We start from the raw sequence: 23,959 nt of genomic DNA, 5'->3' as shown, positions 1-23,959 counted from the left end.
AAAAAAAAAAAAAAAAAAGAGAGAGAGAGATTAATCTATATTGTTGTTCATATCAGTAGTTTATTCTATAACATTGCTAAGGAATATATTCTCATATGAATATTAAACATTATTCTCTGTGTACATTTGGGTTGTGTCTAGATTTGGACTATTATTAATAAAGCTGTTGTAATTATTAAATTCATGGCTTTTCCTTAATATATTTTCATTTCTCTTGTGGAAAATGTCTGTGAGTGGCATTGTTTAGTTGTATGGCAAAAGAAGGCTTAATTGTACAATAAGCTGACAAATAGGTTCCCAAAGTGATTATAACATTTTGTACTCCTATAAGTAGGAACGGGTTTATTTGTTCCACATCCTTATCAAAATTTGATATTGTCAGTCCTTTTAAATTTTAGCTATTTTAGTATATGGTAAATAGAATCTTTTTTTTTTTTTTTTTCTGTTATGTCACTACCTGCCAGTCCAGACTTTCCAATTGTGATGTTAATGCACTCCAGGTAGGCTATTCTTTTTTTTTTTTTTTGAGACGGAGCCTCAGGCTATCCCCCTGGGTAGAGTGCCATGGCATCACGCTCACAGCAACCTCCAACTCCTGGGCTCAAGCGAGTCTCCTGCCTCAGCCTCCCAAGTAGCTGGGACTACGGGCACCCGCCACAACGCCTGGCCATTTTTTGGTTGCAGCCATCATTGTTGTTTGGCGGGCCCAGGCTGGGGATTCGAACCCGCCACCTTAGGTGTATGTGGCTGGCGCCTTAGCCGCTTGAGCCACAGGCGCCGAGCCTGGTAAATAGAATCTTGTCTGGGTTTCCTTTTTCCTTTTCTGAGTAGTGTTTCATACAGTTGTCAGGGCTAGAGTAGCAGCAGCTCCATCATAGCTTGCTGCAACCTCAAACTCTTGTGTTCCCTCTATCTCAGTCACCCACATAGGTGGTGCTAAAGCAATGCACCATCATACCTGCCTAATTTTTCTATTTTTACGGGAATCATTCTTGCTCAGGTTGGTCTCAATCTCCCAGCTTCAAGCATTCCTCCACTCTTGGCCTTCCTGACTGCTAGGACTACCGATATTGGCCACTACACCAGGCCCTACATTATTTTGATAACTAATAATATTGAACACTTTTCCATTTGCCTAGTGACTTATATTCATATACGTTTTTTGTGACGTATCTGCTTCTGTTGCTCATTTAAGTTGTGTTAATCTTTTGGCTATTGATTTATAGTATTTATATATTTTGGAATCAAGTTCTTCATCAGATATGAGTATTATGCATATTTACTCCCAATGTGGCTTGCCTATTTATTTTGTTAATATTGATTCGGGCCAGTAGACGTTAAATTTAATGAAGTCTAATTTAACATCTTTTTTTCATGATTACTGATTTTTGTGTTTCTCTAAGAAATCTCTGTAACTACAAAGTTTCAAAGATATTTTCCTATATTTTATTTATTTATTTATTTTCTTGCATTTTATTACATAAGATTTGTAGTTTTGACTTTCATGTTTAGATCTATGGATGACCATCAGTTACATTAATTGTTGTGTATGGAGTAAGGCAGGGGCCAGTAGACTTCAGTTTTGATTTTAACAGATATCCATGTTTATTGTTATTATTATTAGAAATATATTGTTTAACTAAAATATTTGTATTCATTTTACTTATTAAACAAAATAATTGTAGTGTCATTAGATCATTCTACTAAGTTAATTTGTATCTGTCTTCAACTTCTGGGTTTAATATAGACCTGTTTTTTCTACATTTAATATAGCTGAGAAAAAAGTAGAAGGAATTAGAGAGAAAAGTTGAGTTTTATTAATTAGAATTAATATATGCTAAATGGAAATTAGATAGTACCGTGGATTGTAGCTCCCAGTGAGTTGAAGAAGGGGATAGCTGACAAAGGGGAAAAAAGAGAGATAGGGCTGAATTTTATGGAACGGTTTTGGGAGATACCTCTTAAATTTATCATAAGGTTTTCCTTCTATCTTTTAATACAGGTAATTAAATTAATACATTTTAGATTGTTCCACAAAATTATTTCTTTCGTAAATAGTAGATAGCCTTGATTAATTTTTTTTAAACAATAGATTCTTTCCAGTTTTGATATTTCATTTAGAATACTTACATTTATCTATGAGTGATATTGGCTTCTAATAGTAGCATCATTCTGTTTGGTATTAAGATTTTTCAAGTTTTAAAAAAATGGCTTAAAGAGTGTTTTATTTCTGCATATGGTTTAACACAGTCTGTCCCCTGTAGGTTTAAAGGAATGATCATTATTTTGATCTGATTGGGGTTTTTTAGATTTGTATTCTTCTTTTTATCCAAGAGTTTTTAAAATTATATTTTAAAAAATGGTGAAAATACTTGTTCTACCAGATGTTAATATTTGTAATAAATCCCAGTGACTAAGGCAGAGGTAGACAAATAGACCAGTGGAGCATCACGGAGAGCTCAGACACAAACCTATAAGTGCGTGTTCATATATGACAGAAATTTGACATATAAGTGAGGAAAGACAGAATTTTTTATTAAATGGTGCTCAATCATTGTCTATATCTATGAATTTGTATTTCTATGTATCCTTCTACCATTTGTTTTTATTTCTTTTGATCTATGTATCATTTATCTATGTGTCTTGTTTTCAATCTATTGTCAGCCTCCATCATCCATCCATCGATCTATTCATACTTGATTAATTCTCAAAAATTGATGAAATAGGAAAAAAATAATTGAGAGGATCAAGAATAGTTATTTTTTTGTATAAACTGTTGTTACTTTTGTGAAGAGTCCATCAGTAATTTAGGTTTAATTAGAGGAAAGGTTTCCTGTGCATATGGACTTTATTAATTTAGGACAAATTCTGTTTTCTTTCCTTGACTACTCATCATAAGGGTTTGTATCTTTCTGGACAATTTTGGACAATGCTTTTTAATATGGTTAGCATTTAAGATTGAGAGACGCATTCCATTTGATTAAAAAAAGGGAATAATTTCCATTATGGTCATGTACGGTGAGTTATATGTTTGTGTCAACTCTCTCCCCCCACTTCACAAGTTGAAATCCTAATGTGGTAGTATTAGGAGATATGGCTTTTGAGTGATAATATAGGTCTTTAGAATAGAGCCCTCACAAATGCAGTTAGTGTTCTTACAAAAAAAAAAGACCAGAGAGAGCTTTTTAGCTTTCTTCCTCTCTGAGAGGATACATGTACAGTGAGAGGATGGTACTCTGTAATCCAGATGACCCTCTCTAGGACTTAACTATGCCAGCCCCCTGATATTCTTCCAGCCCCCAGAACTGCAAGAAATAGATTTCTGTTGTCTATATGCCATCCATTCTTCAGTCCTTTGTTATAGCAACCAGAACTGACTAAAATAGAAATTGTGTCCTGATTATTCGGCTTTGTGCTCAGGAGCTTATTGTGACCTTTGCTAATTTCTAAACCTGGTAAATGGAATTATTTTGAATTGTGGCTCATGTGATGAGGATTTTATTACCCCAATCACTGACCTACGTAGTTTAGATACCTATTTATACAAGAGTTCTTATCCACATGTTAGATATGTACTAACTATGTTAGCATATACTTTGTGGTTTATTGCAATTTATTGTAAATTATTTTGCTTACAGTCCTCTAGCATTTTCTTGATTTAGGGCTCAGATTTTTCTAAACTGTGAATGTTTCCAAGTAAATATTTCTTTCCTTTAAAGATGATTAGAAATTGGCAAGCCTTCACTTTGGCAGCAAAAATAATAACTCACATCAGAGAAAATGCATGCACACACACATACACACTTTAAATGTTACATATACAACTTGAGAAGGGAAGCTATTTCAAAGAAACAAAGGATTTTAAAATCACTCAGATATAGACTACTGTTTTGCAGACAGAAGGGGATTATGGAGGTGTGAGTATGTAGAGTTCCATTTGTGAAAAATTTCCAAGAATGAACAAAGTCTCAATGAAAATTTAATCTAAAATTAGAAAACCTTAAAACATTCAAAGACCTTGATATTGGATTGTACAGGTCCAAATACTAGATATTATAGGTGACAACACTTTAAAATAACTGAACTGGACATACGGTGGCAATCTCTCTTTTTATAAGAAATTTGTTAGTGGAAAGTTACAACATATGGTGTTATTAAAATTTTCAAAACAGTCTTTCAAACAGAACATTATGAACATTATGGCAGATATATGGAACCTAAAGGGAGATCTTGTATTCATAAAGCCTAATAGTTTTCAGAGTGCACTTTTAGAGTGTGGAGCCAGACCCAGAGCATACACATTTCATAGGGAAGGAGACTGAGGTCTACTCAGGAGTAGCTAACACACAGGATGAGTCAGATAATCAAGACCAGTCAGTGAAAGTAGTTGGAGTCTATTGCAAACTCACATTAGGGCTCAGACTCATAAAACATAGTAATCCTTTGGGAAATATTTGTTAAATAAATGAATAGGCGATGTGATGACAACAGAAAGGTCATACTTTAGATAGATATTTAATATCAAGAAAATCGTGCAAAGCAAGTTAGTAATGTTCAGACAGATGGGTAAGCCCAGGTCCAAGGGCTGAGGAGAGTGACAGTGGGAGGAGAGATGGCAGTCGTGACAACCAGTCAGTTACAACGTTCTCACAAATGGGGGATGTCCCAGACTGTGGATTGAGGCTAAGTCTAGAATTAGGTACTTGGAGGACCCAGTGAAAAAAACAAACAAACAAACAAGATCTCAGACTGAAAAACACGGATCTACTGGTGCAGGTGTCACAGCTGCTGTCTTAGGGATCAAGAAGGCTTATAATGAGGTTGAGCTGACATGGAACCACTAAAGGTCTGGAATGGGACAACATTGACCATAGAGTTTGCTTCAGGAGAGAATCATTGTTTCTTGTTGTGAGGACAAGTAGTTACAGTAAATGGATAAAATTCATGTTTATTATGGCACTTTGACTTTTCTCTCCAATGAATCACATGGAGAGAATAACAAAAAAGAAACTACAATCCCAGTAAAATTACTTGCAAATATGGAACATATGAGGCAGGTAAATCTTAGTTAAATATTACAACTCATTTATCCAATGTACTCAAGACTAATATGAAATCAGTATATAAACTATTCCACACTCATATTAATAACAAAACACAAATATGGTGTAGTATGGGGGTAAAGGGAGGTAGGAGAGTGGAGTGGGGGGGAGGATGACTGGTGGAAAGAGGGAGGGCATGTGGTGGGATCTCACCTAATGGCACACAATGGGAGGGTGTATAATATGCCCTCTGGGTGGAGGGCTCTTTACTGGAACTTTACCTTGGAAATGAGAACAATATAATCTAAAAATTTGTAGCCTCATTAATTTGAAATAAATTAAATAAATATTACAACTCATAAAAGCAGGAGCTTGAATCAAGTGTGGAAAAACCTGTTAGGGAACAATTGTCCACAGATTTCTGGTGTTTTTGCACATCTTATGAGCAAGGCTTTCACTGCCCTTCTTCTGGATTTTGTTGTGATATCTTGGAAGACAATGTCTCTCTCCAGATCAAAGTGCAACTGTGCTTACTATCTAGTAAAATAAAAATATCTCTTTCTGAAGCAAAGGGTAAATGCGACTATCGCCCATCAGCAAAGCTGATTCTCTAACTTGGGTTCCTTTCCTACACACAACCCATTGTGTGAGCCTGTGTCATCTGGCCCTCCTCACATTTCCCTGTACAACGGGAGGTTTGAGTAACCAGTACAAAAATGGCTCCTGCTATTGGTGTGGGTAAAAGACTGTTCCTTGCCTTTCTCATCTAGGAGGCTCATGGATTCCGCTAACATCCATGAAACTGTGACAGAGACTCACAGTACCTGGCAGCTAAAAAGAAGAATAAAATCTCAGGAATTTCATAGTTTTTGGTATAACTAAGTCTGGATTTGGGAGTCTATATAACTTTAAGTCTAAAACTTTATTCTATATAAGCCAAAAGGATACCTGAGCTTGTTATTAGGGTGCCTGTACAAGCCTGAATCAATATATTTCTTTAAGCTCTTATTTTAATGGTAACTTTAGATAATCCATCTCTTCTAATGTGATGGCTTCCCAATACACACCATAAAAGGAGTTCTGTTTTTAGAGGAAAGCATAACTGAATAAATTCAACTGTCATTTTCTTGTTCTTTCATTCATATAGGCTTAAGGTTGCATAACTGAAAATTCAAAGTTACTAACTTTTAAAGAATAATTATTAGGAGAAGCTAAAACACAGATCTAAGTTGGGGGAGAAAATGTAGAAATGTAGGAGTGTCTTCTGCATCAAACTTACTGATTCAGCTCATCCCCCATATCCTACCTGTTGTGTTTTCCAATTTGAAAATGATTCTATTTTTAAAGTATATCATAGGAATTGTAAATTTCTAAAAGTAAGTGGAAACAGTTCATTGGGATGTTATTTTAAAAAGTGTTGGATTTTCTATAGAAGACTTGGCTTAAGGCTCCAGATTTTGGAATTTTTACCTTATGACCTTAAGGAAATCACTTTTGTATTTTCTTTGAATATTGTCCATTTGGGCTTCTGTAACAAAATGGCATATGCTGGGTCACTTTTAAACAACATAAATATATTTCTTATAGTTCTGGAGGCTAGGAAATCCAAGGTGAAGGTACGACAAGATCCACTGTCTGGTGAGGGCTCCCTCTCTGGTGCCTTCTTGTTGAGTCCTCACCTAATGGAAAGGGCTAGCTAGCTCTCTTTTGGTCTCTTTATGAGGGTGCTAATGCCAATAATGAGGTTTCCATCTTCATAACCTAATCACCTTCCAAAGGCTCTACCTTCTAATACTAAGGGGTTAGGATGTCAATGTGTGAATTTAGGCGAGACACATTTAGACCACAGCAAGCACAAATTTCCCCATCAAAATTAAAAAATATATATAGATAATGTCCTAATCATCTATCTTTCATCGTGTTTTGAAAATTCTTAGGTATCAACACTTTCATTTTAATTAGGACTTTATAGTACCATAAACAAGATACCATAGATGAAGACTGGAGGATTCTTACAATAGCTACTAGGATCTAATTCTACAATGTTGTTGCTGTTGTTGTTGTTGTTTTTTTTTTTTTTAGTATCCACTATTATTCTTTATTGTCATGACTTAAGAAATAAACATGCCATGGTGGGATGAAACTTATCAGGAAAGAACAGATTCTACCGGAAAATAAGGTAGATGGTAAAGCTTGTACTGATATTCAGAGCATGTGATACTCAAATCATGACACTGAATGTTTGTAATGAAATCTGTTCATTTCTGTGGTAAATTTCCAGGGATATTTTCATGAAAGCTAGTCCTTTTACCTAATGATCAATTATATTTTGTCAAATGATAAATATGAGGAGTTTATCAGCGTTAACAATTTACCAGAACCTCTTTTTCTTCCGGATATTTATAAAGTTCATAGCAATTTCTATGATGGCTTATTAAGACCTAAGTTTTCTTTGGAAAGCTTGGACAAAAACTTTTCACCTTCACCTTACCCTGTCTTCTTCTTGCCCTTTCATCTACCCCTTCCTCACCACTCATTTCCTTTTCTCAACCTTGTAATCTCTGCTCTCTGCCTATCAATTTCCCTGCCTCTTCCAGCACCTCCTCCTTGTGCCTTAATTCCCTTATGCCCTCCTCCCCTCTCTATTGTTCCTGTCTCCTTGCCCCTCAAAATTCCCCATGGGTCTCTCTTCTTTCTACCTTCTTTTCCTGAATATTTTTTTCAGTGTCTCTGTCTTCTCTTGGTTGCATCCTTCCATCTCCTAGCTCCTAACTCTCCATTCCATCGACTTTTTTTCTTTGATCAGTAGCCCAGGCACTACCCCCTACCCTCAGCAAAGTGCTTCCTCACCCCAGCCCAGCTTTTCAAACTTCAATAACAGTAGCAGCAGCAGCAGCAGAAGGAAACCAGGGCAAAGGTCCATGAGATAATCCTTGAAATGTTGCTATGATCTCATAAAATGAAATCTAAAGATTGTGCATCCAGTATGAATGTCATAAACCTTATTCATAGTGAAAAAAAGCAAATTTATTGTTTATTGGTAATTTTGGCAAAGGGGGAAAGTGGATCATTTGGCATATTATTCCCTTGGGAAGTTGAATTTTAGATACATTAATTTCAGATGAAGTAACCCAGGATCATTCTGAGTGGAAGGCCGTACAGCCATGAAGTGTCACTCTGAATTCCAAGAAGTCAAGTCAGTTTATATTCCTTCTGCATGGGTAAAAATTGGTCCTAGAGTGTGGGGTCACTAGCTCTAAAGGGAGAAACAAGTGAAAAATGCAGAAAACAAGGTAAAATTGTCTCTATTTATTTTCACTTAAATTCCTTTCTCCTTTTTTTATGGATTTAGAATAAGTAAAAATTGAAACATTTTTATTTATTAATCTGTGACAGAATAGAATATGAAAAATATTCCCAACTTAAAGAGGCTTCTTATAAACTCTATTTTGAAATGTTGGAATGAATGTAACAACACTCTTGTTTCCAATTCTGCAAGACCTACTTTTCTAACCATCTCAAGCAGCTGCTATAAATTTACTGGAGTGTTTCTCCCACCCTCGGGAACCTAAAATAAATGATACCAGTTAGAAGTTTGAGAGAATGTCAATAAATTTTGTTGATAAATTGATGACAATAATGAGTAACAAAGTTTCTAATTATAACATTTACAAGAAACATTGGTGAAATTAAAAGTAGTGGTGATGTGTGATTAGAAACCAGTTCGGAAAGACTATTTCTATATACTCTCAGTTTTGACATCTACTGAGTCCAATCTCATAGGACCCAGAATGAAAGCAATCTCTCTCCTCTTTTCTTCATCCAAACACCAGTGATCCCTTAAAAGAAGCCCAGATCCCACTTCCTATATGTGTATTTTCTGGAGTGAGCCTAAAGAAATCTTTTCCTCTTGAAATGCTAACATTAATTATCGTTTGTTCTATGTACATATGACAGTCATGAACTGCCTTGTGCTGCCTCTTTTATTTGGTATCTTAACATGTCATTTTAAATTTGTTAAAAAAATCTAAGGGCTCATGTCTTTAAAATTAAGGAAAAAAGAAGTGTTTGTACTTTTTGTTTTCTTTACAGCCACATAATGAAGTGCTTTGAAAATAGTGTTAGTTAAACACATGTGGATTCAAGCGAAGAGCTTAGAATGATAAGAACAAATAGTCATATTGTGTGAGTTTGCTGACCAGACTGTGTTTAATCTGACTGCTTATTCCCTCGCTGAGCTCTCAAAGGCACAGATTTAATGTGGTAATTCCAATCAATTAGAAGTAAAATGAAAATTCTGAGAATGGAAAACTGTTGGCACTTTATAAGAGCATGTAATAAGTTTATAGACTTGGAAGAAGTATTTTTAACCTTGGCATTTGTTTTTAGAATGTGTTTTATTTCACACTGTTTTTTCTAAGTTCTGATGGAATATTGGATTATTGAACTGAAGAGTTTGTAATATCTTCATCATTTGTCAGCATAGTGTTTGGAAACCCTGGTGTGAGATGGGGGAAGTTGTGATTTATGTTGCCACTTTTTAATCTTCTCTGTGACAGTCTTCTGGGGACTGTGAGATGTAAGCAATAGCTGAAAATTAAGTTAATGCTTGACACTTTATCCAGATAAACGAGATAGATGATGTGACATTAAATACTGCATCTTGCTATTTTTGCCATTTATTTGCATAACAATGTTCCTCATTATTCTCAATAAAAATTAGGGTTATCATATCTTTACAGCTTAGCACTAGGTAGAACCATATGAAATTGCCAATACTTGATCATTTTAACCTATGAAAATGACAATATCATATGATTAAAGCTGCCTAATATTTAGCTACGTAAATTTCTGATTCATATATATACTGTTTCAAGAAAGTTTCAAGACTAGTCTTTTCTACTGATAAATTCACACTTAATTTTATTTAAAATATTTGTCTTCAGACTGGTTGAGAGTAAGATGATCAGTGAGTTTTGTTTATTTCTTCCCTTATGGGTAGAATGGTACCTGTACATGGCAGGGTAATCATACTCTGAGTCTGATACAGACTTAGTGCACTTCCAAATAGAATCTAATGTTCATCATCTAATATTTGTTTTCCAGCATGTATTGTCACTGCCACACACAAACACAAATCCAGAAAATCCCCAATCTGGAACCAGTGACATTTTTTCAGTTGTTTAGTTAGTACAATCCAAGTGGCAACATTTCTGATGGGAAAATGTGGGATGAAAAAGTTGTCTTATATCTATAAATGTGTGGCTATAGGACATTATTGGAAAAATGCAGAAGAAATTAAATGATTATGTTGAGAGCTACTTTTAGGTGAATGATGACAATCCGGTGGCAGTGATTCAAATGACAGAAAAGTAGTAGAAATTTTTAGCCACGAACACAAGATATGTCATAAAAGAAAATGTCAGGTCTTATGACTAGGTCAGACAGTTTGATGGAACAAACTTCTGTTCCACACAGGGTTCAAATGAAGGTTTGCAGCCTGTGCCTCTCTGTGCTCTCCTTGAGCGGCCTGTGTTCTCACAGGCCTGGGTCATCTGCTGTGGGCTGTGGGACCCAAACATTTGCTATAACACTATTTCACCTGGAAGACTAAATCTATATGAGTAGATTTTTTTGTTGTTATGTAAAGACATTTGAGTTAAACAGAGCAAATGCGAAGTGTCTAAGCTAAAGCAGCCACGCTGAACGCGTGCCTCCAATTTGTCTGTGTGAAAAGATTAAAATCTCTATTAAAGACTAAGAAACAATTGTTGGCTATGCATATTGCATTTCTAAATGTCACCAATGTCTGAAAGTTATAAATAAAAATGATTTATCATAGATCTCACAAGTCTGTACTATCTAATCAATCCCACAATACAAGCAAGCTCTCTTTAATTATTTTTGATGAGTTATGATTAATACTAACACACAATTTAAAATATGGATGTAATGCTATGAGAGAAAATACTGATATGAGGTGTATATCCAGTATTGCCTATCATCTGATGTCTAACAAGACATATTTCTGCAGTTTTACTTTGATGCATATGCAGTACATATTAATTCCAGGAAGTAAAAATATGATTTCAGTAAGGGTAATATACATACTTATGAAACATTCTCAATGTTTTTATCTTAAAAACATTGTCTTTTTTTTTTCTCTAGGAAAGAGTATTGCTTTTACCTTTTTCAATTATTATTTAGGTTTGTAATCTTGAAGCAAGACAAAGTATTTTTACCTGCTGTATTAGTATAGGCATATTACGAGAGTAGGACGGTGTGCTCTGAAACCAGTCTGTGCGGCTTTGAAACCTGGCCCCTTCAGCTGCCTACTTGTGTCTCCTCGAGCAAGCTATTTAGCTGCCCTTAGAGTCTGTTTTCTTTTCTGTAAAATGTCAATAATTGCCTACCTCATAGAGTTTTCATAATGGTTAAATAAGTTTAATACAAGAAAGCTCTTAAAACTTTGCCTGTGTCTGCACCATTAGCAAGCATTAATAAATGTTAGCTATTATTATCACTACTCATTATTCTCAGAAGAATGTATATTTAAAACTTAAAAATTATACTTAAAAGTAGTAGAATTTTAAAACACTTTTTTTTTTGGTCTTTACTTCTCATTTTTCTGTATATATTTAAAGAGCTTTTGAATTAAAATAGAAGTGATGAAAGTTCTACACATACCACATACAAACACACTGGAGAGTGTATGAAGGAAATTGTTTTCCTTCCCAGTTTGTATGTTGAAGCTCTAACCTCAATGTGACTGCATTTGGAGAGGGACCCTTTAGGAGCTAATTGGGGGTTAGTTGGGGTTGTGAGGGTAAGACCCACAGGAAGCAGTTCCTGTCTTTTTTTTTTATTATTATTAAATGATAGCTGTGTACATTAATGCAATCATAGGGTGCAGTGTGGTGTTTTCACATATAATTTGAAACATTTTCATCAAACTGGTTAACATAACCTTCATATCATTTTCTTAGTTATTGTGTTAAGATGTTTGTATTCTACTTTTAGAAAGATTCGCTTGTACCCTTGTAAGATAAACCATAGAGGTGATACTTCAAATCACCTTCCCTCCACCTACCCACTCCTCTCCCCTCCCACTCCCCCAAACCTTCCACATCTTTAGCAGTAAAAGGTGGCCTCCACTAGTATCTACCTCATATGATTAATGAGAGGATTTAATGAATAATACAGGCAGATATTTAGTAAAATTTCTGTCATTTATGAAGTACTCATGAATTTTAGCAATTGCTTATTCAAATATAATGGATAGCCCTTGCATTGCACTGTTTACATTTTGAAATGTTTTACTGCATATTTTAAATTCTTATTTTTACTTATGTATTGTTTTAGAGGGTATTGTTATGTTGTTTAGGCTAGAGTGCAGTGGCTATTCACAGGTGAAATTATTGCACACTGCATATTCTTAGACTATAATTAGGTTATAGCTGTCAGACGAAAGCTATAAATTAGTTTCATAATAGGGCTGGGTACATTGGATACTTTTTCTTCCATTCTTGAGATACTTTGCTAAGAAGAACATTTTCCAGCTCCAGCAGCCATAAAGAAAGATGGAAACTTTACCTCCTTCATGTTTACATGGATGGAGCAGTTCCTGTCTTTGTAAGAAGAGAAAGAGAAACTGAAGTGAGAAGTGTCCATCTACAAGTGAGGAAGAGGGGTCTCACCTGGGACCTTATGAGCTGGTACCTTGACCTTGGACTTCTCAGCCTCCAGACCTATGAAAAATAAATGCCTGTGGTTCATGTCACATGGTCTATGGTATTTGGTTATAGCAGGTTGAGCAGACTAGTCTGGGGGCAACCAGAGCAATAATTTATGGCTTAACATTTCTTATACTCTCACTAATTATAGAGAAATTTCTTCAATGTAATTTCTTAACTGTGCAGCAATAAAGGGCCTTTTTATCTTGTAAATTATGTCATTTTTAAAACAATGCATGTATAATTTAAAGAATATGAAACTATCAAAGTAAGGTGTTAAATGACAATTGTTTCTGCTTGTCAATATTCCAGTTAAATTTCTCTAGAAACCTAACCTAGTCTTTTGGAAAATAGATTGTCTACATAAAAAAATCTGAAAGAATTGCCAAAAAATTCCTTGTACTGATAAGTGATTATAGCAATGTTGTAGGGTATAGAGTTCATATGCAAAAGTCCATCACCTTCCTACATATGGGCAATGACTAAGTAAAAGTTAAAATTAAAAACACAATATTATGTACATTAGCACTTCCTGAAATGAATTACTTAAGTGAAAATTTAACACAATTTGTACAAGATATATATGAAGAAAGCAATAAAATTATGGTGGGAAAAAAAAATCAAAGTAACCCTACATAAATGGAGAAATACTCCCATGCTTGTGGAAGACACAATATCATCAAGACAACCATTCTTTCCAACTTTATCTATTGATTTAATGCAATCTAAATAAAAATTCCAGGAAGTTATTTTTGTGGATATCAACAAACTAATACTAAAGTTTGTATAAAGGGGAGAAAGACCCAGAAGAACCAGCATAATACTCAATAAGAACCAAATTGGAGGACTGATACCACCCAACTTTAAGACTTATAAAAGCAATAATAATTGAGAGGGTTGTTTATTGGTGAAAGAATTCACAATCAATCGATGGATCAAAATAGAAAACCCAGAAAATGACTCATGTAAATATAGTCAACTGATCTGTAATATAGGAGCAAAGGCAAAGCAATGGCGCAAAGAGTGATTTCACCAAATGGTGCTGAAACAACTGTACATTCACACAGCAAATAAATGAATCTAGACATGACCTTTCATCCTTCTTAAAAATGAACTCAAATAGATCACAGAACCTAGATGTAAAGTGCAAAACCATATAACTCCTAGAAGATAACCTAGGAGAAAACTTAGATAAACTTGTATATGGAGATGACTTTTTTATTTATTTACTTTTTTTAGAGTTGACTTTTTTAGATACAACACCAAAGACATAATCCATGAGAGAAATAAGTGATAAACTGTATGTCCTTAAAATAAAATACTTCTGTCTTGAAAAAGACACTGTCACAATGAGAAGACAAATCACAGACTGGGAGAAAGTATTTAAAATACACATCTGATAAAAGAGTGTTATCCAAAAAATATGAAGAACTCTTAAAACTCAGCAATAAGAAGACAAACAGAGTTAGAATAGGGCCAAAGACCTTAACAGATACATCACCAAGGAACATATGCAGATGGTGAATAAGCATATGAAAAGATGCTCTACATCATATGCCATCTAAGAAATGCAAATAGCTAGGAGATACAACTACACAGTGACTAGAATGGCCTAAATCTAGGGCAGTAACAACTTTTACGCTGAGGAGGATATAAAGCAACAGGTACACTCATTTATTGCTAATGGAAAATCAAAAGGGTGTCGCCACTTTAGATGACAGTTGGGCAGTTTCATACAAAACTAAACACACATTTACCATATGATCTAGCAATTGTGTTTTTTGATATTTACCCAAAGGAATTGAAAACTTATGTCCACTTAAAAACTTGCACGTAGTTGTTAATAGCAGCTCTGTTCATAATTACCAATGCTTGGGCACAACTAAGGTGTCCTTCAGAAGGTGGATGGATAAATAAATTGTAGTACACACAGACAATGGAATATTAGCACTAAAAAGGAATGTGCTATCAAGCCATGAAAAGACAATAAGGAGATAAATGCATATTACTGAGTGAAAGAAGACAATCTGAAAATGCTATTTATTGTATGATTTTAATGCTATCACATTCTGGAAAAGGGAGAACTATGGAGACAGTAAAAAAGATCAGCAGTTGCCAGGGAGGAAAAGATAAATAGGCAGAACTCAGAGGATTTTTTAGGGTGTGAAGCTACTCTGTGGGACACTATAATAGTGGACACATGTCACTGCACATTTGTCCAAATTCACAGAAAGTACAACACAGAGTGAACACTAATGTTAACAGTGAACTTTGGGTGGTAATGACATGTCAATGTAGGTTGAGAAATTGTAACAAATGTATTATTCTAGTGGAGCATATTGGTAATGGAGGAGGCCACATTTGCGGGGCCAGGGAGTATATTGGAGATCTATATAACTTCCTTTCCAGTTTTGTTGGAACCTGAAACTGCTCTTAAAATATAAAGTCTTTAAAAAATAGAAAGGATACCAATAAGTGAGTGTCTGAGTAGTAAAACAACTAACAGAAAGCATTTACAATGATTTTATATTGGCCAAAGCGCGATTATAAAGTAAAATTCAAAAGTATTTTTTTTTATGGAAAAATATTCAATATCCTTTAAAATGAAATTTTTTTCAATAATGATTTTATAGCATCACTTGTAAAAAAGTGATTAAAATATGTATAGTCAGGATAGCATTCAAATGCACTGATTTTCACTTATGCAAAAAACACTTTAATGTTACTTTCAGAAAGGTGAAGTTTAAGTGCAATAAATACCAGTGGTAGCAATAACGTATGCAATTGAAATTAGCAAGAAGATTTTCATCAATTTCTAAAGTGTGAACTAAAGATAAGAAGACAAATATTCTAAATAAAATATTCTTAAAAGGCAAGGTCTTAAAATCATAATTTTTATAATCTGATCATTTCAGAATGCAAGATGTTATATATCAGTGAAGCTTCTTATATGTGAAAGTAAAAGACATTAAAAGCACAGAACACAGCACTTAATGAAATAATTTTAATATAACAGATTAAGGGATCATTTTACACTCTTTTCACTCCTAACAAATATACCCTTGGGATGATTTGGGAAAAATCAAGAAAATCTGACAATCGTATTAAAGGAAATGCTGTTTGGATTTAAGTTTCTAAAAGTTACAAAACAGTATATCCAGTGTGATGGAATTTACATATTTAAAAATATAAAAACTATTTCAGATTATGCAAGAACATGAATGGAAATGCTGTAGTTATCATTGGGAAAGAAGAGAAAAGAGACAAGATGGTGCATTAATTGTGTTTTTTCTTTATTTTCTTTATCTGAACTTCAGTTAATACTGTGTGTAGTATGTTCCATACAAGTCTATGCATTTGAATATTATTTTAAAAATAAAAATTTAAGCAGTGTGTAGTGATACTTGCCAGTAGTCCCTGCTAATTTGGTGGCTGGGGAAGGAGGATTGCTTGACACCAGAAGTTTGATACTGTGGCAGCGTGCAATGATTTCACCTGTGAATAGCCACTGCACTCCAGCCTAAATAACATAGCAGTACCCTCTAAAACAATACATAAGTAAAAATAAGAATTTAAAATATGCAGTAAAACATTTCAAAATGTAAACAGTGCAATGCAAAGGCTATCCATTATATTTGAATAAGTAATTGCTAAAATTCATGAGTACTTAATAAATGACAGAAATTTTACTAAATATTTTGCCTGTATTATCATTAAATCCTCTCATTAATCATATGAGGTAGATACTAGTAGAGGCCACCTTTTACTGTTAAAGATGTGGAAGGTTAAGGTGGGATCTTCTCCATTTTATTAATTGCTATATCCTTGACATGTAGAAGAGCATCCAGCTTTTAGAATATTGATAAATATGTAATATTTAAATTCTATAAATATATTTTATAAAACAAATACAATTAAGTTTATGAACTTGCCACCATGCACTCAACTTTGGCAGCACTGTACAAACAACTCATAAGGTTTTGTAACCTTGGTATATCAGTGTCTTACAGTTGCATTCAAGTGTCTTGTTGAGTGGCATTCATTATTCTTTTGTGTGTTTTTGTGAACTGTTATGTGTGTCAAAACTTGAATTAAGAACAAAAAGCATTTGCAAATTTGTTGTTAAACTTGGCAAGAGTGGAGGTGAAATTAAGAACATGTTAGAACAAGTTTATAAGGATAATGCCATGATGAAAATGGTATTAAATATTTTTCTGAGGGGAGAGAAAGCGTCATGGATGAAGGGATGTCAGGGAGTAAAGCAATGATCAGAACTGACAAAAACATCACAAACATTTGTCAAATTGTGCTTCAAAATCATTGCCTAGTTGTGAGAAACACAGCAGACCAAGTAGACATTGATAGAGAAACAAGAAAATCTTAACTAAAAATCTTGGCTGACAACTCATAGCTCTTGCATCACAACAATGAACCAGCTCACACAGCACTACTGTCTGTGAGGGAGTTTTTAGCCAGTAAACAAATAATTGTTTTGGAACACCCTCTTAACCCACCTGCTCTCACCCCCAATGACTTTTTTCTTTACCCAGAGATAAAGGAAATATTGCAAAGAAGACATTTTGATGGCATTCAGGACATCAAAGGTAATACAACTACGACTCTCATGGCCATTCCCGAAAAAATTTCAAATTGTTTTGAAGGGTAGATTAGATGCTGGCATTAGTGCATAGCTTCCCAAAGGGAGTTCTTCAAAGGTGACTATAGTGATATTCAGCAATGAGGTAACATTTTTTCCAGGATGAGTTCACAAACTTAATTGTCAGACCTGTACATTTATTATGCTACATAATTCTATAGATGTAATAGGGAATGAAATTGTCTTTTTTATAGCTTCTAGTATAGTAGGAGAGATAGATAATAAAAATGCTGAGAGGAGTAATAAAAAAAAGGAGAGAAAGTGAGTGAATGAATTGATAAATGTGTGAGATGCTGTTTAGAGAAACAGTGTCCTTTGGGTTTCTTGTACTCCTAAACATATCTTACCTGGTGGGCCAGATGTCCAGTCTCTGACAAGCACACTGTTTCTCTTGCTTGCTTATTGCTGTAAAAAGCCATGATCCCCAAAGTCAGTTTCCCTTATTTATAACAAGATCTGCTACTTGTGCAGCATCAATTGGGGGCTACCATATGGCTTCTTTGGGACTTAGTCACAAGGAGAACCAGCAAATATATGTTGATACTTACACTTCTTTCTGTGCTATGAGTAATAAAGACCTTTGCTTCTGATTCAGATATGTTACATCTTTGCAACAGACTAATTTGTTAACTTGTAGAAGGGTAGAATTGAATTCCAGATCTGATAGAGTTAGTAAGGGGGGATCCGGAATTCAAATCTAGGTCTTTCTGATGACAGAAGCTACCTCTTAAACATTCTGGCCATTAAACTGGCTTCATACACTTAATTGTATTTTGATATTTGCAAACTTGAAAGACTGTTAACATTCCTCTATTTATAGTGTCAATGCCTTAATTTCTTGGAACTAAAGTTTTTTTTCTGTCATTATGGTTTCATTGGCTATCAGTGGATCTCAGGTATGTTATTTCATACTTTATAAATATAATCAATCTTTGGGTAAATATTTTCTATGGTTGATATACAAAACAAACATATTTAAATTAAAAGTGAATGCAAGCTGTATTTCTCATTTTTATTCATTTGTCCTTTTGGATTTATATTGATATCCACTATGTTCCAAATGCTACACGAATATTATGACATAATCTTCATTGTTGAGAAGTTGAGAAAGTTTCTCCTTCTCCATTTCTTCATGTATTTTCTATGGTTATGAAAAATATGCTCGTAATAGCTACCCGTGGCCAAATTATGACCTCATTGGCAGTCGTTGCTGAGCTTTAGAAGGGAGTCTATTACCTAATGGATTGAATAAGCAAGAACACTTCTATGTTAGTGTTATCTCTATGGCCTTTTATACTCCTTTGAACTATATTTTGAAGCCTCTGCACAGATCCAGTGTAAAGTCAAATAAGCCTCAATGGCTTTTTCTAAAAAATATAAACCAGATTTCATTTTATTTTTCCTCAGGCTTTCCTCTCCTTGTTACAGTGCCTATTTTTGCTCTATCTGCCTCCTTGCCCTGTCATTTCTGCACCAATCCTGACGGATTTCAGGAGGAAGTATGTTAATGACCTCTGCTTCCAGCTTGAAATAATCTATCAAACATGGGAGCTGATGACCTTGTTAAACTCCAGAGTTGCTTTCCCTGGCTCTCCTCTAGGTCAATCAAATGTGGGAATAAGCCTCAAGCACCTAAATTTTCCTTGGAATTTCATTCCACATTTCTATCATTATCCACACACATCGGCTAGTCCAGAGAATGGAATACATACTTTGGCCCCGACTCCTCAGTTTCACTTGTTTATTTCAGTCCTTTTAAAGACAGAGTTCGCCCTTGAACCTTAATCTTGATTAGGGAAGGTAAAAGTAATTTCTTGGCACCATTGGTTTATAAATACGTTAATTGTAAAGCTGTATTACTTTTCTGCTATAAACATAGAAGTTACATCAATGATCTTTTTAATGGTTTCAGAGCTGAAGAAAAAAATCTTGAAATGGACTTTGTATTTGTTTTGGGGTTTACAAGTTACACGATATAATTTACATTTAGTGTTTACATGGTTCTCTCTCATCCAAGTGCAGGTTTAAAGAATGCTGTTCACTGTTAATTTGAATGACAAACAAGTTTTAACTTTATTTTTCCAAAGTGATCTGGCCATCTGTTTATCCATCTATTTCCCATCTGCCTATCGATCTTCGTATTTTTATGTTGTCTGTGTTTGAGCTGAACAAATTCATTTTAATTATTATCTTCTCAATCCATGCATATGGAACCAGGAGAAAAGGGCAACAAATGCTTTAATTACTCTCCTTATGTGTTTGATATTAAAAAGCAAAATTAGTTTATCTGAAATATGTACACAATGTCAATCCCACATGATTTTAATTTGGAGTTAAGAGTTGGCATTAATAAAATAAGCATTTGTGTCTGTTGAGATTTATAGATTTATTTTGTTGAACTATGCCTGACATTTAGCTTAGCATAGGAAAGGTAAATAAAACAGGGCCTTCCCTATCACAGGAAATCATGTTTAATGTAGGTTATAATTGTGAATGCTCACTAAAAGAGCAATAATAATAAAATATTCAGAACAGGAAAATTGTACTTAGTGTTTAAGTAGAACAGATGTACATAAGTCAAAGTGTAATGTTTTATATATGAAAGAGTCAACATAAAGTCCATTTTCACCATAGCAGAATTGAAGTCATACTGAATTGGAGAGGATTCATCTTGCCTTTTTAGTCCTCATTGTAAATAAAACCTGCACTCTTGCTTCACTCTAGGCTTCTAGCTTGACTACAATTTGTCTTCAAAACAGTGTCATTATGACTCCAATGATATTACTCGTGCTGTATATTTTTTCTGTTTTTGCTCAAATGAATCCAACCATCATTTCCTTCATTTGCTATCCCTTGACCTCACACAGATTACTCATCATGATGACCATAAACCTAGGGTTTTTCAACCTCTATTGGGCCACCAGATGTTTGGAAATCATTTTTCTTCCTCTTTTCAATTTCTTTTTGAGTTTCCAGAATATCTATACTAAAAACTTTATTCCAAATTCTACTGTTTTTTTCAATGCCACCCCACTCAATAACTTCTTACTTCACAGAGAAACCAAGATTGTCAGGTGGGATCCTCTGTGACTTTGTGTTCCCCCTTTTAAACATCCCTATAGTAATGTTCATTCTTCTCTCTGACCCAGTGGTAGAGGTGCCTTCTCTCATCTTCGAAGGTAGTTTCTTCACCTACAACATGGAGATTATATCCTGTTAGCCCTCTGAAATCTTGCTAGTCTTTTGCTCCAGGAATCTCTTCCTTACAGATGATGAATAAGCATCTTCATCCTTTACTTACCTCTCTCTCAAGACCTACCTCTCACTTTCAATTTTTTCACTAAAATCTATGACAATGTAGCCTAGAGTTGCTTCTTCAAGTTAATTCGTGCCTGTTCCTTAATTACTCTTAATAGGTACGTGGGCAGGGGACTTTCTGCAGTCACCTCTAAATCACCACTAGAGCTGTTCTTTTGAATCTCATCTTAACTCACCTTTTTTGTAGCACTTGACACTGTGAACCACCTTCTCCTTAAAGAATTTGTGCCATAGTCTCATCTTAAAATTTTTATACACGGAAATTTTTATACATGGAAAATTGCCTTTAGTGTCCTTTAGACCTTTAGATTTACCAGGTCCAATTCTTTGATTTTTTTTTTTTTTTTGATTTTTTAATTCTAATACCATCCCTGGATATTTCCAGGCTTCCATGCTCCCAAAATGCTGAGATAGGCAATTGCAGCGTCATTATCTTTAGCTTTATCTGATATTTTCAATTTCCATGGCAGCCTGTACATCTTAAAGCTACTTTAAAATTAATATGTAAAAATGGATTTATTATTTCTCTTCTACAGCAGGTCTCCCTTTTGATAATTTTCATTCAAGTGGAAGTATCACAATCTACCCTATCTTTTAGTCTGGAGGAAATGCCAGGCTTTTTTGCTCTTTCTTCTCCTCTTTTTCCTAACCTACTTTAATAAGTCTTTAAATTCTGGTAACTTTAGCTCTGAAAAATTATTGAATCTTATTCTTCCTTTCCTCCTTGCTTACATTGGCTCTGAAGCCTTCATCATATCTCCTTTGGGAAATCACAATAGCCATCTTACCTGGTTTCCCAGGCATCCGGTCTCATCCTCATTTAAACCATTCTTCACTCTGTCTCCTGAGTCATCACTCTTTTATCAAAAAAGAGTCTCTAATGCCCAGAGAATTAGGCCCAAATTTCTTAATTTGTCTAAGAAAGGTTTTTAAAATTGAGTTCCAATTTTTTAGTTTCCTCTTCCACTAGCCTCTATATGCAACTGAATTCTAGCTAATCTCACTTCTTTGCCTTTGCTTATGTGGTTCATTATCCTGTCAAGACTATTTTGTTTTTTCTTTGTCTTAAAATTTTCTTCCCTCTTCAGAGCCCAGCTCTAATGTTAGTTTCTCCATGTTGTATTCTGTACAACTCCTCAGTGGCTCTTGAATACAAGATGTTAATTTTGAAAATTAAAAATTTGAATGTTTTTTCTGTGAATTTCTATAAATCATGCCTTCTTTTTGGTTTGACTCTTTGATATGCCTTCGCAAAACATAAGGATATGTTTTATTTTGCATTTTAGGAAACACAAACTTCAATCATTTGTTTTTTTCCTGGGACTCTACAGGTTGGCTGAATTGGGCTCAGGTGACTGTGGCTGGCCTTACTCATCATCTGTCACTTGGGTTGGGTAGGACACATTGATGTAGCTGATTCTCTTGGAATGAATTGTTTCTGCTCCAAGTGGTATTTAATTCTCCAGAAGGCTGGCCTGAGTTTGATCTCATAGTAGAGGCAGGGGTTCCAAGAGGAATTGAAGATGCACAAAGGCACTTACAGCCTAGGTGCAGAATTGGTTCTCTGTCCCTTTCATATGCATCCTGTTGGACAAAACAAGTCACAAAGCCATCCCAGATTCAAGGAAGTAGGAACTGCAAAGCAAGAAAGAGTAAAAAATTTGGGCCATTTTTGCAGTCAATTTATTAAAAAGTGGAAGAGATATTTTTAAATATCATATACTGATAATATAATGATCTATACATGTTGAATCTTTTAGAAGCTAGTAAATAAATAGTAAATGTGGCAAAAAGGGAGAGAGAAACTGTGTTGTTATACTATGCTGTGTTATTTATGTTTTAATTCTGGATTATCCCTCAGACTCTGGACATCATAAAATTTTGAACTCATCATCTTTTAGACATGCAGGCTAAATTATAGGGATTAAATACGCTTAGATTTAATTAAAGATACACTGTGCACATTTGAAGACATTAAAAAATAAGTAAATAATATTTTTCTGTAACAAAAAATTACATTAATCTTCAGTATGATAAAAGGGATTTGAAAATAAAAGGCCAGGTGCAGTGGCTCGTGTCTGTAATCCTAGCAATCTGGGAGGCTGAGGCAGGAGGATCCTTTGAGCTCAGGAGTTTGAGATAAACCTGAACAAGAGTGAGACCTTGTCTCTACTAAAAATAGAGAAATTAGCTAGGTATTGTGGCAAGTGCCTATAGTTCCAGCTACTTGGGGGCCTAAGGCAGGAGGATTGCTTGATCCTAGGAGTTTGAGGTTGCTGTGAGGTAGGCTGACACCACTGCACTGTACCCTGAGCAGCAGAGTGAGACTCTGCTTAAAAAAAAAAGAAAAGGAAAGAAAGAAAAGAAAATCAAGTTAAAAAAAGAAAATAAAATATAGTTTTAGAAAGTTAAGGAAAAATATCTCAGATTACCTTCAAAAGTATTATAGGTAGAGCTGCTAAATAATTTTGAGAACTCCTCTTCAGCTGATTTGTAAAAATTGCCTGCAAGACGACTGGCTACAGCTGATATTGTCAATTTGCTCATGGAGTGGCTTCCAAGTACTGAGCACCTGAAGCTTACACTGAGCTGACAGAGAGGCATGCTTTAGTGAAGTGGCATTGGAATACAAATAAATTGAACACCACTTAGAGACCTGAAATGCCACTGTGAGATGAAAGGCAAACTCCACTGAAAGTGACAGCAATATTTTCATTTCTGGCTAGGGGAAATATATAGGAAGAAGATGAGAGATCTTTTTAATGGAATAAAGAAAAATGATAGTTCTTCTGTAAACCAAGCACCATGGTTCTTAATATGACTCAGTATATGCCTTAAAATAAACTTCCAGGAGAGCTGGACACTACTACAGGATTGTCACAATGTGATAAAGGCTGGCAAAGACACCTGTAGGGCCCAAAAGACACGTATAGTACTCAATGTTTTAGAGCTATTCGACATTCTCTACGAAGGTGTGTATTGAATTGAATATACCGTCATCCTCACTGAATACTTTTTATGTGTTTCAAAATATGCATAGTGGTAGATTTCCTTTCTTGATACATTTTAAAAATTTGATCCCAAGATACTGAGTTCACATCAAACTTAATAATTCTACCATTTTATACACATAAGCCACAGCTTGCTAAATGGCATCAAAGAAACGCACACTTCACTTTTGAACTAATCAAGCATGTCTGGCTCATTTC

The sequence above is a fragment of the Otolemur garnettii genome, unplaced genomic scaffold, assembly GCF_000181295.1.
Source record: "Otolemur garnettii isolate 467f Iridium unplaced genomic scaffold, OtoGar3 scaffold00100, whole genome shotgun sequence".
Lineage (NCBI taxonomy): Eukaryota > Metazoa > Chordata > Mammalia > Primates > Galagidae > Otolemur > Otolemur garnettii.
Note: the sequence above shows the minus strand (reverse complement) of the source record.